Source organism: Telopea speciosissima, chromosome 5, assembly GCF_018873765.1.
Source record: "Telopea speciosissima isolate NSW1024214 ecotype Mountain lineage chromosome 5, Tspe_v1, whole genome shotgun sequence".
Lineage (NCBI taxonomy): Eukaryota > Viridiplantae > Streptophyta > Magnoliopsida > Proteales > Proteaceae > Telopea > Telopea speciosissima.
Genome location: NC_057920.1, coordinates 57902326 through 57917737, shown reverse-complemented (window position 1 = coordinate 57917737; position 15412 = coordinate 57902326). Strand labels below are relative to the sequence as shown.

At 38.9% G+C, this 15412-nt stretch overlaps 1 non-coding gene and 1 pseudogene across 1 annotated transcript; one reads left to right on the top strand and one right to left on the bottom strand.

Annotated features, from left to right (window-relative positions):
• Positions 1 to 10030: 10030 nt before the first annotated feature.
• LOC122661100 lies at positions 10031 to 11253 on the bottom strand (annotated as a pseudogene).
• A 258-nt stretch (positions 11254 to 11511) lies between these two features.
• Positions 11512 to 11584, top strand: TRNAR-UCU. The gene has a single exon. It is a non-coding gene; the product is annotated as a tRNA-Arg (tRNA).
• Positions 11585 to 15412: the final 3828 nt, after the last annotated feature.

Genomic DNA, 15412 nt, shown 5'->3' with positions numbered 1-15412 from the left:
ATCCCTCCCTTGCATCCCATTTTCCTCCTAGGCATAGTTGTCAAGGCGTCCAGGCGCCTTGGCCGATTTGGGTGCCTTGGTCGCTTAAAATTTGGACCCTCTCCAACGCCTTGGGTCGCTGAGACGCCGTGACAACTATTCTCCCAAGGTGTTTGGTTATGTCTGCTATGCTCACAACTCCACCCCCTCCCGGTCTAAACTTGATCCCTAAGCTTTTCATTGTATCTTCCTTGGATACTCTGCCTCCCAAAAGGGTTACAAGTGTTACCATCCTCCCTTTAGTCGTCTCTTTGTCACCTTGGATGTTACTTTCCATGAATCTGAACCCTACTACCGATCATCTCTTGAGGGGGAAAATATTATGCTAGAGATTCCTTCAAGCCCATTGTTATTGACACCATTTGGATTGAGGGGAGCAGTCTATAGAAGGTAGTGGTAAGGGGGAGAATGCTCCCAAACTAGACTTGCTCACATACTCACAACGGAACGGAAGGATCAAACAGAGTAGCCTGCGGCCAACCTACCATGTCAATCAACACTCCTTAAGCCACCTCCTTCATCTCAATCAGGTAATAAGGATCCTCCCATTGATACTGATGACACTGATGTCCCCATTGCTATTAGGAAGGGGGTTAGAGCATGTACTAAACATCCCATTTCTAACATTGTTTCCTATAACTCCCCATCCCCATCATATCGAGCCTTTATTTTCTCTCTGTCTTCTGTCTCTACTCCGTAGGGTTGGAAAGATGTTATATCTAATCCTAAGTAGAAGGTTGATATGATAGAGGAAATGCAAGCCCTAAGGAAAAATGGTGCTTGGGAGCTTGTTCCTCAACCAGAGGGAAAGAAGCTAGTGTGATGCAAATGGATGTTCACTGTAAAGCATAAGGCAGATGGAACCATTGACAAATACAAGGCAAGGTTAGTCGCCAAGGGCTTTACTCAAACCTATGGCATTGACTATCAGGACACTTTTGCCCTTGTAGCCAAGATGAACTTAGTTCATGCTTTGCTATCATGTACTGCTAATTTGGGATAGAATCGTGACGTAAAAAAAATGCCTTCCTAAAGGCTAAATAGCGATTTGGAAGAAATTTACATGGACATTCCTCCAAGTTTTGCATCATCATCAGCCACTGAGAAAGTGTGTCATTTACGAAAATATCCCTCTACGGTCTGAAACAGTACTGTTGGACTTGATTGTTCCAAAAGGCTATGCAGAAATTTGGCTACAAACAAAACCAGGCTGATCACACCCTGTTTGTTTGTGAAACATGAGGATAATAAAGTTACTGCTCTCATCGTTTTTGTTGTTGATACAGTGGTGACAGGCAGTGATGATGCAAAAATCTCCAATATAAAAGCCCAATTAGTTCGAGATTAAGGATTTAGGACCTCACAGATACTTCATAAGAAAAGAAGTTGCCTCATCTAGCAAAGGCATCTTTATTTCCCAAAGAAAATATATCCTAGACCTTCTCAGTGAGACAGGAATGTCGGATGTAAACCAGTTGATTCTCCTATCGAGGTAAACCATTGTCTCAACAACAAGGGTGGTGATATGGTAGATAGAGAAAGCTATCAGAGACTTGTTGGCAGACTGATATACGTCTCACGTACTCGACCGGATATTGCATATGTTGTAGGAATTGTGAGCCGGTTTCTACATGATCCTCAGACTGCACATTTTGAGGCAATATATTGGATCCTGAGATATTTAAAATCAGCTCCTGGAGAAGGAATTTTATTCTCCAACAGCGGCAATCTTAAGCAAGAAGCCTTTACTGATGCCGATTAGGCTAGTTCCATCGATGATCCGTGTTCCACTTCAGGATATAGTACACTTCTTGGTGGAAATCTACTTACCTAGAGCCCTAGAGGAGCAGGAAACAACCGGTGGTATTTAGATCTAGTGCAGAAGAAGAGTATTGCACAATGGCATAAGGTGTCTGTGAACTGGTATGGTTCAAGGTACTACTTACTGATCTAGGGCTGACTGCTGAAGAGCCTATGAGACTCTACTGTGAAAACAAGACTGCAATCGGTATAGCTCATAATCCATCCAACATGACAAGACCAAACACATTGAGATTGATAGATATTTTATCAAGGAGAAACTTGAACAAGGCTCAATTTGCAATGCGTTTGTGACCTCTAAAAATCAATTAGCTGATGTGTTTACAAAGGGATTACATTGTAAGGTGTTTCATCTTATTGTATGCAAGTTGGGCATGAGATATATATATATGTGCACCAACTTGTGTGTGTGTTAGGATAAGGATTGTGACTTGTCCTTAACTAACATTCCCTATTTGTAATCCCTTCTGCGCTAAACCCCTGTTTTCACCTAACTTCAGGTTATATTCTACTAGAAATATCTCCCTGGTTTCTACTCTGTTTTGCTTTAATTTTTACATTCTGGTTCCTCATCCTAGTCCTTAGAAATTCTGTTCTAATATCTTGTGTTGAGCTGCTGAAATTCAAGTTTTGGTACTGCTATTCAGTAATCCTAGAGGTACTAGGACGTACCCATGCAAGCTCGTCCAGACATTGGATCTCTGTGATATTTTACCAACTTATTCTGCTGGTAAAGGACACTCGAACTGGGTATTAGACTAATCTGAACAGTCTCTATTGAGTTATCAGATTTCTCCCTAAACTGCCCAATACTCTGTTTTGGCAATCCTGTTCGAATCTCTCCTGGAATTGTATACAAATTAGCCAACTTGCCTTAACTGGTGAATATATAAATAAGTATACTTCTTGCCCAAAAGAAGGCGCTATTTCGCCCTCATCACCATAAACAAAATCCAAAACAAGCATTTCTTTTTGCGAGTTCAGAGTTGCAGCTTCAAAGAGATTCATTATGTATCCCAAGATAAGTTCCACATCAATTGTTAAGAACAATCAAACAGCTATTTCTTCAAAGCAAAAGAAAAACAGAAATGCTAAAATCTGACAGGTGCCAATTGAACATAGTGCATACTTTCTTCTCCTCTTTTAAACAACACAATGCTAAAATCAAGGAACTAAAACTCGGAACTTGACCCTGGGAAAAACCGAGTTGTCTTGAGATATCTCGAGATCTCGGTCGAGTTGGTGCATTTTTTTTTTCAACTCGAAACCTGGTTTCGGTAGGTTTTAGACCTAGTTTGGGTCTGAAACTTGGTACTCAACCTATTTTCGGTCATTTAAACACAATGGCACTATCAGATTTTGCAGAAAACAAAATCCAACTAGGAGTTTCACTTCGAACCCTAGGTTGGTAGGTGATGACGTACTAAAACACATAATTTAGTAATAAAAAGCAATCAAAACATTCAATTAATGTAAAACAACTTAATTAAAGCATTAGAAACGTTAAAGTGTACAATACATCAATCTGTTTAACAATGTTACAACTATCATCCCATAAAATGTGATTGAATCACACATTCAGTCCCCACTAGTGCCACATAGTCTTCCCATGTCATAGTTTTGCTGTACTGTTGCACATAATTTGCCACAGCAGTCATAAGAGTTGTCATCAGCATATGCTAAGTCACATAATCTTGCTTTGGTGTAGCTGAATGATGCCGGCAGCAGCTTCCCCGAAAAAATCCAGCCCAAAAATGGTGAAAAACCAGTGGCAGCAGCAGTGGAGCAGCCTCTCGGTCGAGATAGCTCGAGTTATCTCGAGTTTTGGCAGTTTTATACTTAAGTTGGGTCGAGATCTGGGTCGACCCGAGATCTCGACAAGATATTGTAATTTTATAACTCGTGTACCATCTCGTCTCGAGCTCCAGAAAAACCGAGATCTCGCGAGTTTTAGTTCTATAGCTAAAATCTGATGAGTAGTAATTGAGAAACCTAAACCCTCCAAAGTCAGCAGAGCATGTACACAATAGAAATAGGGTTCAAATTATGTAAAGTTTGACAGGGTCCAACAGAAAGAGGAGATTGAACTAAGCTCAGGCCATTACTTATAAAAGGCAAAACTTAGGCCCTAGGGAAAGGGGACTGGTGGGACATTTTGAAAGAGAAATCGGGGACTATGGAAATGATCCAGCAGGGAATGGTGAAAGGAAACTATGGAAGAAATTTAAGAACAAGCAGATCAGAATTGAGAGCAAGAAAAAGAGAATTGCAATTTGCTGAAATTGGCACTAAAACAGAGCATCCTCAGGTCTTGAAAAGGTTAGCAAAGCTGACCTGATCAACAGTTTTTAGTAGAGATATTTGCAGGATTAACTAGTAGCACAACAGAGAAACAAACACATCTGAAAAAGTGTAGCTCAGACTCACCTCAAGGTGTAGAATCCAACCAGTTGGCTGAATGAGAATGCACTCCTTACACTCCGAACCACACAGGAATAACTTAGCAATGGCAAATTTCATTAACTGAGAATTCTCTACAACTGAGGAGGTTGATCCCTATTTATGGTGCAGGGAACAACCTGCTTACTTGTGTCACGTGTTCAAACCCTTGAATCTAAGAATAAACAGAAGAGGAACCAATTCTACCTTGCTAACAGACCTTCTAAACTGGAAGAAAACTGACTTGATTTGCAAAACAAGATAGAAACAGAGAAAAAAAAATTCAATCTACTACTGCTGGAAATCTTCTAGAAACTTGTTATTGATGGACAAGACCAAGTTAGAACCAAATCAAAAACATATCTAGGGGAATTGATCAGCCTATTTCCCCTTAATCTTCCTCCTAACGGCATTAGATAAATTTCAAAGGAATTGATACATGGCCAAAGAGGAGTTGCCATGGTTGGCACTTAGACCCCTTATTGGTGCCGTCTTGCATCCAGGCCCCTTCCAACACCTTGGGTCGCCTAGACACCATGACAATTATGAATGGGACTATGAGAAATCAAATTTCTCTTGGGGGTTTTAATGCAACCCTAGGCTACAAAACCCTGCTTTTGGGTCGCTATGGGCCCAAGAGATAAAATCTCAAATGTTAAAGGAGGAATGGCAATTTCTTAATTTTCTGAGAGGCTCAGGACTCATTTGTGTAAAGCAAATAGAAGCTGGGATTGAATCATTAATATAACTAAAGGGAAACGAATAATCTGGTATTATTTTAGAATGGCCTGGGAGTAAAATAGAAATAACTTCAGAAAGTAAGGACTGTTTGGTATAATCAGGAAGAAGGCCTTAGCTGTAAATAACAGAATCAGATTTTTTTCAACCTCTCGACTGCATAAACAGGGAGGTAGACTAAATTCATTTCGATGGAGAGAACTCCCTCATATGACCACCAACTTACCTGAAATTTCAGGCAATGAATCGCAACCCTCAGCCCTGTTGAGTCCAAATAATATCAAATCCACAATATTACGTATTAACTTTCAGATAAATCTCTGAAACAGAACCTGGCAACAGTTGCATATTTAAGGGGGGAAAAGCCCTGGATTTAAAATCTTCCTGAGGGTGAGTTTCAGACTCCAAGCTTTGAGATTGATAGGTGAAGCACTGAGTGATTGAACTTTCTCGGTGAAATCAAATTTAGAGTCAAGTAGGGTACTACTAGTAAAGACTAACAAACAAGAAGAGAATTGAAGAAAAGAAGAAGAATGGAAGAGGAATAGAATAAACAGATGATTAAAAGGGAGAAACAAACCTCGAAGATAAAGGATCAGGAGAAGAAAACCCAACCTAGGAGAGTAGGAGGGAGGAAAGAATCACCAGTCGAAACTGGTTGTGTGCTCTCGTAAAAGCCAACTTAAAATCAAAATAAAAATTTCATTCAATCCAATCCCATTCAACTAATGGGGGTTACATATAAAACACTTTTAAAACAGAAAATCCTCGTCGAGATCTAAAACGAAGATAGAGTTTGAGTCTTTGCTGGAACTATCAACAGCCAACAGAATTAAAGTAATAATTATGAAAGTCCATACTGAACCGGAAATCAGGATAGAACTCGGTTCTTTTTAGTCTGGGTTTCCAGATTTGGCCATGACGGTCCAGCCACGAAAGTGCTACTGCAACAGATTTGAGTGGTGCAGCAGTGCAGCTAGAGTGGTAGTCACGTTTCTTGATAATTTTCACGCTTTAAGACGAGAAAGGCTCTAAGGATTAAAGGGTGCAGATAGAAGGGACTGACAGAGGTTGCTGAATGTCGAAAGGCAGAGGATGAGATTAAAGGTATAAGAGGACTTTTGACACCAGAGATGCTGGTCACATGACAGATAATTGCAAGTCAGAAAAGTAAAGCAGAAATTGACTAAAGGTCACACAAAAAAAAATAGCAATAGGGCTGAAAAATTCATTAACTCGTCAACTCAAAATTTCTAAAGCACAGCCAGTTATGTATGCATTTTAAAGCCAACACCTATTAAGACTATTTAGTCAATGATCCTCCTGATTAAACATATTCAAACAAATAATTATATCCTATTCCAAACCTTCCTATGCTCATAAGCTAGCAGAACAAAACAAAACCAATATTAAATCCAGTGGCTAAAATAATTACATTTCTGACCAAGTTTGAATTAATTATAAAAACTCCCATGCAACTAAAGAAATAGGGAGAAATTACTCCTAAACAACCAGCTATTTGAAAATCTACTTCAAGACTATCCTATAGAATATCAAGTTCAATGACTCCAACAGAGAATAAGATCACAGATAGCGCTAACAACTAAAAAACTACACAAATAGCTGGAAATGGTGCAACTCTTCACATTTTTCTGCTATCTACCTTCTTTGCTTTAACAATTCCCATTTGAAACTCTCCCCTAATGTTAAAGAAATCTAAATCAGTTTTAGAACATTGTGTTATCTTAGGTGTTGCATCAGTAAGTCTTGGGATTAACAAAAGGGTACTGTTGACATTTGGGGGAATAGTTGCACTGATGCTATTGACATCATGTTTGTTCTGCTTTTCTCCCCATCTCCTTCCTCTTAAGGATCCAGTATTCTTGCTCATTGCTTCCCTGCCACTTTCTTAACCCCATCCCAACCACCCACCCACCCCCCCAAAATAAAAATTAAATAAATAAATAAAAAATAAAAAACAAAATTTCCTTGTAGACTACTTTTACCCTATCAGAATGGAAGGGGTGGTGGGGAAAGGAAGAACTTCACAGATGTAGTTCACAACCAAGTCATAGTTCAAGGAGAAGTGTTGAAAAAATTATTTATCTACCTGTGTCCCCCTTTGGATAGTCCACCGTGTTAGAGCTCATGTATGATATACATATTGTTTCCTCCCTTTCCTACAAGGTCGGCCTTTTAGAGGAAGCGGTTCCAATATGGTATCAAAGCAGGCAGGGGTCACGGTATCGAGTCCCCCTGGGAGCGGGTAGGTGTTAAAAAATTATTTATCCACCCATGTCCCCCTTTGGATAGTCTGCGGTGTTAGTCCGCAGGTTTTGAATTAAGGTCCTCTACCTTCTATTTTCAGCTCCTTCTTTCTCTTTCTCTCTCTCTCGATCTCCTCTTCTCTTCTCTCTTTTCTTCTTTTGTTTTCTATTCTTCAATAGGGTAGCATTGATGAGGTGATCCATAGATCCAGCTACTACCCTTTCTCACCTCATTCCATGGTTAAATAAGTTTTTCGATATCAACAACAACTTGGCTTCGATATTTGAAGCTTGCCATATTTGATTGATTCCACCTCAACTGTAAGGAACCAATCTCCCTTATTGAAGATCAAGAACTGCAGCAGGTTCCTTTGTTGAAGGTTTTTTTCCTATCTCAGATCGGCCTTGAAGACCCTTTAGATCGATTTCTCCAAAAACAGGGTTTTTTTTTCAAAACCCTGACAAATATCGATCTAGGGGCTGCTGTCCTCTGTTGGGGCTGATATTTGGAGGGGTGCTCAGTCTCTTCTAGACCCACACTCGAGCCAAGTTTCAGCTCAATCCAGTGTTTTTTTTGCAGGTTTCTCTGCCTACATCGATCTCAACAAAATCAGGGTTTTTTTCAAAACCCTGAAAAAATCAATCTCAGGGTTTTGAGCTTCTGTTGGTGCTGATTTTTTGAAGGCTGGTTCTCCACTTATAAAGACATATCTGCCCCAAATTTTAGCATCAACAATTCAGTTTTTGGGCCTATTTTTCCCTATATCGATTTCAGCCTAACAGGGTTTTTTTCAAAACCCTAAAAAAATTGATCTAGGGGCTACACTTGTCTGCAGTTGCTGAGTTTTGGAGACACATCTTGTGACATTGAAAGGGGATTCTCCTCCAATTTTTAGCCTTTAATTTGAAATATTTGTTGGGGTTCTCTTCACAACAGCCCCCCTCTTTGCGATTTGGTTTTTTCTGCTGCACTTATGGCTGAATCTGAAGTTTTTACTAGTACTTCTACTGATAATGGGTACAATAGGAATGATACCGGTGATCTTCTCCCTAATCCTATCAAACCGGATTGGAGCAATTACCTGATATGGTCTCGCTCTGCCTACTTTGCCATTGCTGGCCGTGGGCTTACTGGCCATATTGATGGCACTACTGTCATGCCGGTTGAAGCTGGCCCTTCTCTGACCAAGTGGATCTCCAACAATGGTATACTTATGTCCTATTTGATTGGCTCAATGCACTCACACCTTGCCGATGTTTTTCTTCTCCTTGATACAACCCATCAGATTTGGTCTGCTTGCAAGGGTGACATATGGACAGCTCAGTAATGATGCACAGGTGTATGAACTCCGGAAAAAGGCCAATAATACTACTCAGGGGGAGTTAGCTGTCTCCAAATACTATGCTACTTTGCGCAGTCTCTGGCAGCAATTGGACCATTTTCCTGATTACCATCCCACTACAGCTGCTGATATCACTGCATATAAGAAGCATCTGGACAAAACCAGGGTCTATGATTTTTTAGCTGGTTTGAACATGGAGTATGACCAGATTCTTCAGGTATTGGGTCATTCCCCTTTCCCTACTTGAACAATCCTATGCTTTGGTCTCCTCTGAAGAGAACCGTCGGGTTGCTATGCTCCACCCTCCTGTTACTGACAAATCAGCCCTCCAGTCTGCTGCCCAGGTTACCCCTGCCCCTGTCAGACATGTTTCTCTTGGTGATTCTACTATAGGTACTGTTACTTGTGAGCATTGTCACAAGCTTTACCACACCAAAGAGAATAACTGGAAACTTCACGGGAAGCCAGTTGACTTTGAGGCTAAACGGACTGCCAAGAAAAAGACAAAAAATAAGGGAAACCACTCTGAATGTGTTTCTACAGCCCCGACTACTGACACTGGCCTATCCCAGGATGATCTATAGGCTTTCCTACGACTGCTAAGGTCTTTCGCTGCTGCTGCCTCTACTACATCAGCTCCTACCACCTCTTCTGCTCTTTCATGATCTGGCCTTTGAGAAGACGATTGGATTGGGTAAAGTGCATGGTGGTTTGTACTTGCTTGATGATGGTCGTCTCACTCCACCCCCGTTACCATCTCCACATCAGAACTCCTTAGTCTCTTCTGAAATTTACCAGTGGCACTCTAGATTAGGTCACCCTCCATTAGGAATATTAGCATCTTTATTTCCTACAAGGTCGGCCTTTTAGAGGAAGCGGTTCCAACATGGTATCAGAGCAGGCAGGGGTCATGGTATCGAGCCCCCCTGGGAGCGGGCAGGAGTTAAAAAGTTATTTATCCACCCGTGTCCCCTTTTGGATAGTCCGCCGTGTTAGAACTCCTGTTTGATATACATATTATTTCCTCTCTTTCTTACAAGGTTGGTCTTTTAGAGGAAGCGGCTCCAACATGGTATCAGAACAGGCAGAGGTCACGATATCGAGTCCCCCTGGGAGCAAGCAGGTGTTAAAAAAATTATTTATCCACCCGTGTCCCCCTTTGGATAGTCCGCCGTGTTAGAGCTTCTGTATGATATACATATTGTTTCCTCCCTTTCCTACAAGGTGGCCTTTTAGAGGAAGCAGTTCCAACAAGAAGCATAGTATAGGAGCTGAAAAGAGCTTAGTGAATGACTTGGTTCAGGTTTTAGAAAAGTTAAATAAAATTTTAACATAAGCATAATATTGTAGCCTACAAATAGTTATATAAGACACACTTAATGCAACTCAATTGAAGAAATAGTGAACCTTACACATTCAATCCTCAGAAGCAGACACAATAATTGCATTGCAACCCCCATGACCTGAAACAACATCTGTCACACGCAAAGTGTGTTCAGAGAAACTATGTTCATAGGGATGTTTTGCTGCTTCCATCCCAATATCATCAAACATCCCATTAGGTTAAAAAACAAAGAAGACAAATTGAATTAGTAGGGCATAAAGGTTTCACTCAGTTAAACGGTATAACCTATTTATAACATCCCAAAAAATAATCCTAAAGACATGAGCAAGAAAAGGGTGATAGATTACATGAGAAGAGACCAGACTCTGGCACATCCATCCTTTGCCCCAGAAATTAACAGTGATTCAAAGTCCGATAGTATTAAGCAAGTAACAACCCTGTAATAACTAATGAGCATGCCATCTCTTAAGTAGTCTGCCACTAGAAACCTGGCTTGTAAAATATGCACAAACAGATTAAAAAATGGAACTAATTAAATTCTCCGTGATTTTAAATTTCACAAAATACCATTTTGAAACAACATAACGACATATCCAGTAAACAAACAATAATAGCTCACCTCCCAAAAATATATGTCACCAGATGATCCTCCCCCCAATGAAATATGTGCCCTCACTATTAGAAACAAGTGGATTAATTGGCTCAGCAGGAAAGCTTTTAACTTAAACCTGAGGCTGCAACAGCAGGGAAATCAAAACAATAGCTTGGTCACTAGATACCCAAATACCGTTATTTCAGCACTTATCTTCCATCCAATTTCAACACTGTAAATAAAATCCAAATGCACGTAATCACCTCAGCACTCAGTGGGCATTTGAATATTTTTCAAATTAGTACAAGTTAACCTCTAAATTTCTTGTTCATGATTTCTTCGTAGTCGTAAGACCTAATAAGTTCCTAGAATTGAAGAATAAAACAACAGAGGAAAGCAAGACAGAGAATGAAAGAGGAAACCTTGTTCCAGGACCAGTAGAGAATGGAGCCAGGAGATAAAGAGGAGTCTCGAAGCTGCGAAGATGCAAAGAGTCGATGAACCACACAAATGAGGGCGTGAGGCCATGAGGAGAAGAGGCACATGATTGATTGATGACGGAGATGCTCTGTGCCCGAATACAAGTCCCAGCAAGCATCGACGAGTGATGAGGCGATTATTACTACTTCCATTGGTATTTCTTGTACAAAACCTCCTTGTAAACGGATGATGGAAGTAATCTTACTCGGAGAACTTATATTCTCACTCTCAGGGTCTGCTTAAGTGCAAACTCAATTTTTACCAACAAAAAAACCAAAAATGCTAACTCAACGAACTCCTGCAACTCTAGAAACTTAAAAAGCTATCACGTCGACCAGTGAACCAGTTAAGGTCTCACCGAGTCGCAGGGTGAAGGAAATTCGTTGTATGGTTTAATTTTAAAATAAATTTAATTTAATATAATATTTATGTCATTAAGAACAACAAGCGCCCGTGGCCTAATGGATAAGGCGTCTGACTTCTAATCAGGCGATTGTGGGTTCGAGTCCCACCGGGCGTGCTTCCAAGAAATTTTTTCGTTTATGGGCATGTTCTACAGGGCTTTTGGCCCGTGTCGGAAATATCACTTCTTCCATCATGTCCTTTCCTTTTCTTTCCTGTTCCTAAACACCTCATTACAGATGGGTCCCACCCCTTTTTTCCCGGCAAACAAACAGTTCCTTTATTATGTTTTTCCCATGTTGCTTTTTATAAATATGAAATGAAAAGGCTTACACTATTCCTTATGGATCCCTATTATAATAATGTAAGTCCAAGTAATCCCCATTAACATAAACATACATTGAAGTCTTTGTTTGCCTCCTTCTCGAACTCCTCTTGGTCCCTTGGAAGGACTATTACCTATGATGGTGATTCCTAATATGAATGAGACAGGGGAATGATTATTGCTGCCCTGCAAGCTACACATCTAAGCTCCTTACTCATTCGTATCAATAAAAAGGAATTTGCCAGGGATGTCTGCTTAGTCCATACCTATGGGGCTTTCCCGTCTACTAGTTATTTATAGAAATTATTTACTAAAAAAAAAATTTATTTATAGAAATTTAAAACTTTTTAAGGGTATTATTCAAGATTGCTAGATTTACCCCTGAAATTATTCATCTTTTATTTGTTGATAATGTTTTCATTTTATGTCAGAGCAAATCTAAAAGATGTTTGTACTATTCAAGTTGCTCTTCCTCACCTTTTCGAGGATCTCACTAATATATATATTAATTGTACCAAGAGTAAATTGTTTTTTAGTAAGAATACTCCTCAATGTTTGAAATCTCATATTTGTAGACAATAAGGTATGAATGAGATGACTTCTTCTTTTACTTATCTTGGTTTCCTTGTTATTGACACCTTGGGCTGATTCACACTCTCTTCATCATATTGTTTCTAAAATTTAAGGTATAAGTGTAGTTTCTCCTCCAAAAATGACCTCTCCAGCCGGGGAACTCATTAGATATTTACCTAAACCAGTAGGTCCCTTGAGTGGATCCTACGTTAGCCCCAAGCATTGGTCTCTAACTAGAAAAGTAAAGGCTTTAGCTTGAGAAGCTTCTTGTTCAGTGGGCCCGTAAAACTCACTAGGATAAGCGGTATTATTGAACCAAACAAAGCAACAAGCGATGAAACCAAACACAGATACAGCACCTAAACTATAAGACAATTAAGCCTCCAGACCATACAACTGCAACTTTTGATGGACATTTAAACGTCCATTTTCAAAAGTACAATTGCCAAAAAAAGAAGTTATATTCAATATCTATATGGGGTAAAGAAGAAACGAAAATGATTAAACAAATTTTGTTTATCAACAATAAATAATAATTAGCATAAGCATATCGATTTCCGCCTATTCTTATATATAAAGAGCCCGAAAGTTATACTCACTAACTCACAATGATAAAAAGTCACTGTAAATAGAAACGCTAAACAGAAAGCAATACTGACTAATGTATATAGAAACAAAAGGAAAAACCAAAGACATAAAACAAAGTAATACAGAACAAAAACCAATAATTTAGTCGATTCAACTACAACATAACTTCAGACATCTCATATGGATTTAAAGATATCATACCTTATATGCGTGTATGTGTCTGTACACATACATAAGGGTGTGTCTCTTCATGTACCTATACATATATGTATATATATATGTGTGTGTGTGTGTGTGTGTGTGTGTGTGTGTGTGTGTGTGTATCTTTACATATTGGTGTAACATACATTATAATTTGAAATTCTAAACTTCAAATTTGATTTTTTTTTCCAGTAATGATTCAAAATTGAATTCAGAGCCAAAACTTACTATGTATAAAAAAGATAAATGTAGATTGACCCACACCCGTAACCTCGACCACAACCGATCCACCATGCACGTGTGAGAAAAGGCACCCTGGACCCAAATCGGATATCTCCAAGGAGGGATACTTTCCTTTTGAACCTGCATCCCTTATAATTCCTTTTAATACTTATAAGCTAGTCCTTACTCTTGTTTGTGAGCAATGTGGAACTTGTTGTTCCTTTACATTTTGTTTTCTTACAAAGCAACATGGATTGTTCAAACCTCCAAACTACAATACCAAAGAAACTTGAGGAAATGTTTTATATGATTTGAAAATTTTCCCTTACAAGTTTCAAAATATCGATAAAACAAAATACTGAACTAGTTACCTATACTAGGTTTGATGAACTATGCTATAGTGTATGAATGAAGTCATACTACTTGAATCTTTTCATTTTAAGACTTCGCTATATATAGGTAAAACAAATTGATATATTAAATAAATGAATTTCCAATGCAATCCCCTTGCATCATACAAGTAATATTGGGTAAACAATACCATTGTTGCCTAGTATTAGGTCCACATACACATGCTCAAAATAGATAGACAATAAGTTAAGTATCCATACACTAGAATATCCAATCCAAACAAGAAGATTGGATTCTAAATGAACCAGATATAAATATATTGTCTAATTGTTTGAGTGACTGATCAGATTTAGATATTGAAATGGGTCCACAATGCTGCCCATAAAAATTAATCAAAGCAGTGAAATGCAGTCCACAATGGGCACATCTTTCATAAGATACACAAAAAATTTCTAATGGGATAAGAATGCTTCTACCAACTAAAACTTTTAATAGTAGAGATCCTTCTCTACACCTGAACCCCCCAAGTGAATAATCAGTCTTAACTTGAACCTTGAAACATGTATACATAGCCTTACAACTTCAGTCACAACCTCTTGTTAGTAATACCAAATTGGCCACATATCCGGTTAAATAGGCTAACAAGGCAGCCCATTAGACCCATATGATACGATGGTTACTTATGATCCATTTATAAGATTGGTGATTGGTCCATCAAGAGTTAAAAGAAACCTTAACATGGTTGAAATCCAGTGGGCCCAAAGAACTAATCAAGAGAACAAAGTCCATTCTAAAGATGGGCAGACATTTACCTATTAGACCCAATAGGAGATATGTTTAATTAGGACCCATGTCAAAAGATCACATCCCTTGGAAAAGTCTGCGAAAAGTTTCAAAACCGAGTGCAGGGAATGTTCACGGCACAGTCGTTCAGATGGAATTCACTCTGTGGTAATGTTCCATCTGAACGGTTGTGAGTCATTCACGTACGTTCACATACCAAATCCATACATAGTGAACCGTTGACACTATTTTATTATTAAATTAATTCATTCCAAAATTTTTTAATTTTTTTTCTTTCAAAAAACATAGGAAATGAATGCTATGTCTCAGTACTAACTACTTGATTTACTAAAAAAATAGAAAGGGGAAATTACACGTCACCTCCTAAAAATCAAACGAAACTCAAATCACCCCCAAAAAGAAATTATTACTTGATCTAAAACAATACTTTCTCACATTGGGACTGATTGCCGTGATAAGATTTGGTTTTAATGCCAATTATATAGGTAGCTTATGGTAGGTAGTGAAATAATGACCAATCCTGTTGTTGTAGGCATGACACATTCTATAGAGAAACACTTTCTTCAATTACCGATTAATTTTGAATGTGTTTGTCTTCGTACTTAGCAGGGCCTCGAAGAACGAGGTGTGCAAGGACGCGAGGAATAGCAAGTAAGCAGCAAGGTTCTCCAACAAGCTCGTACGTGACTCTAACAGAAAGAAACAGTAAGCTCTCTGCTATATTTGCTTGCAATGCTATGCCTATCAAAGTAGGTTAGTACTTACTCAAGTATTCCATAGTCTTAAGAATTGTTGGAAATATTCATTAAAAAACACACATATTTAGAACATGTAACAAGAGGAATGTAATACTTATCTGAAACGTAGAAGATTCAAGGTTGA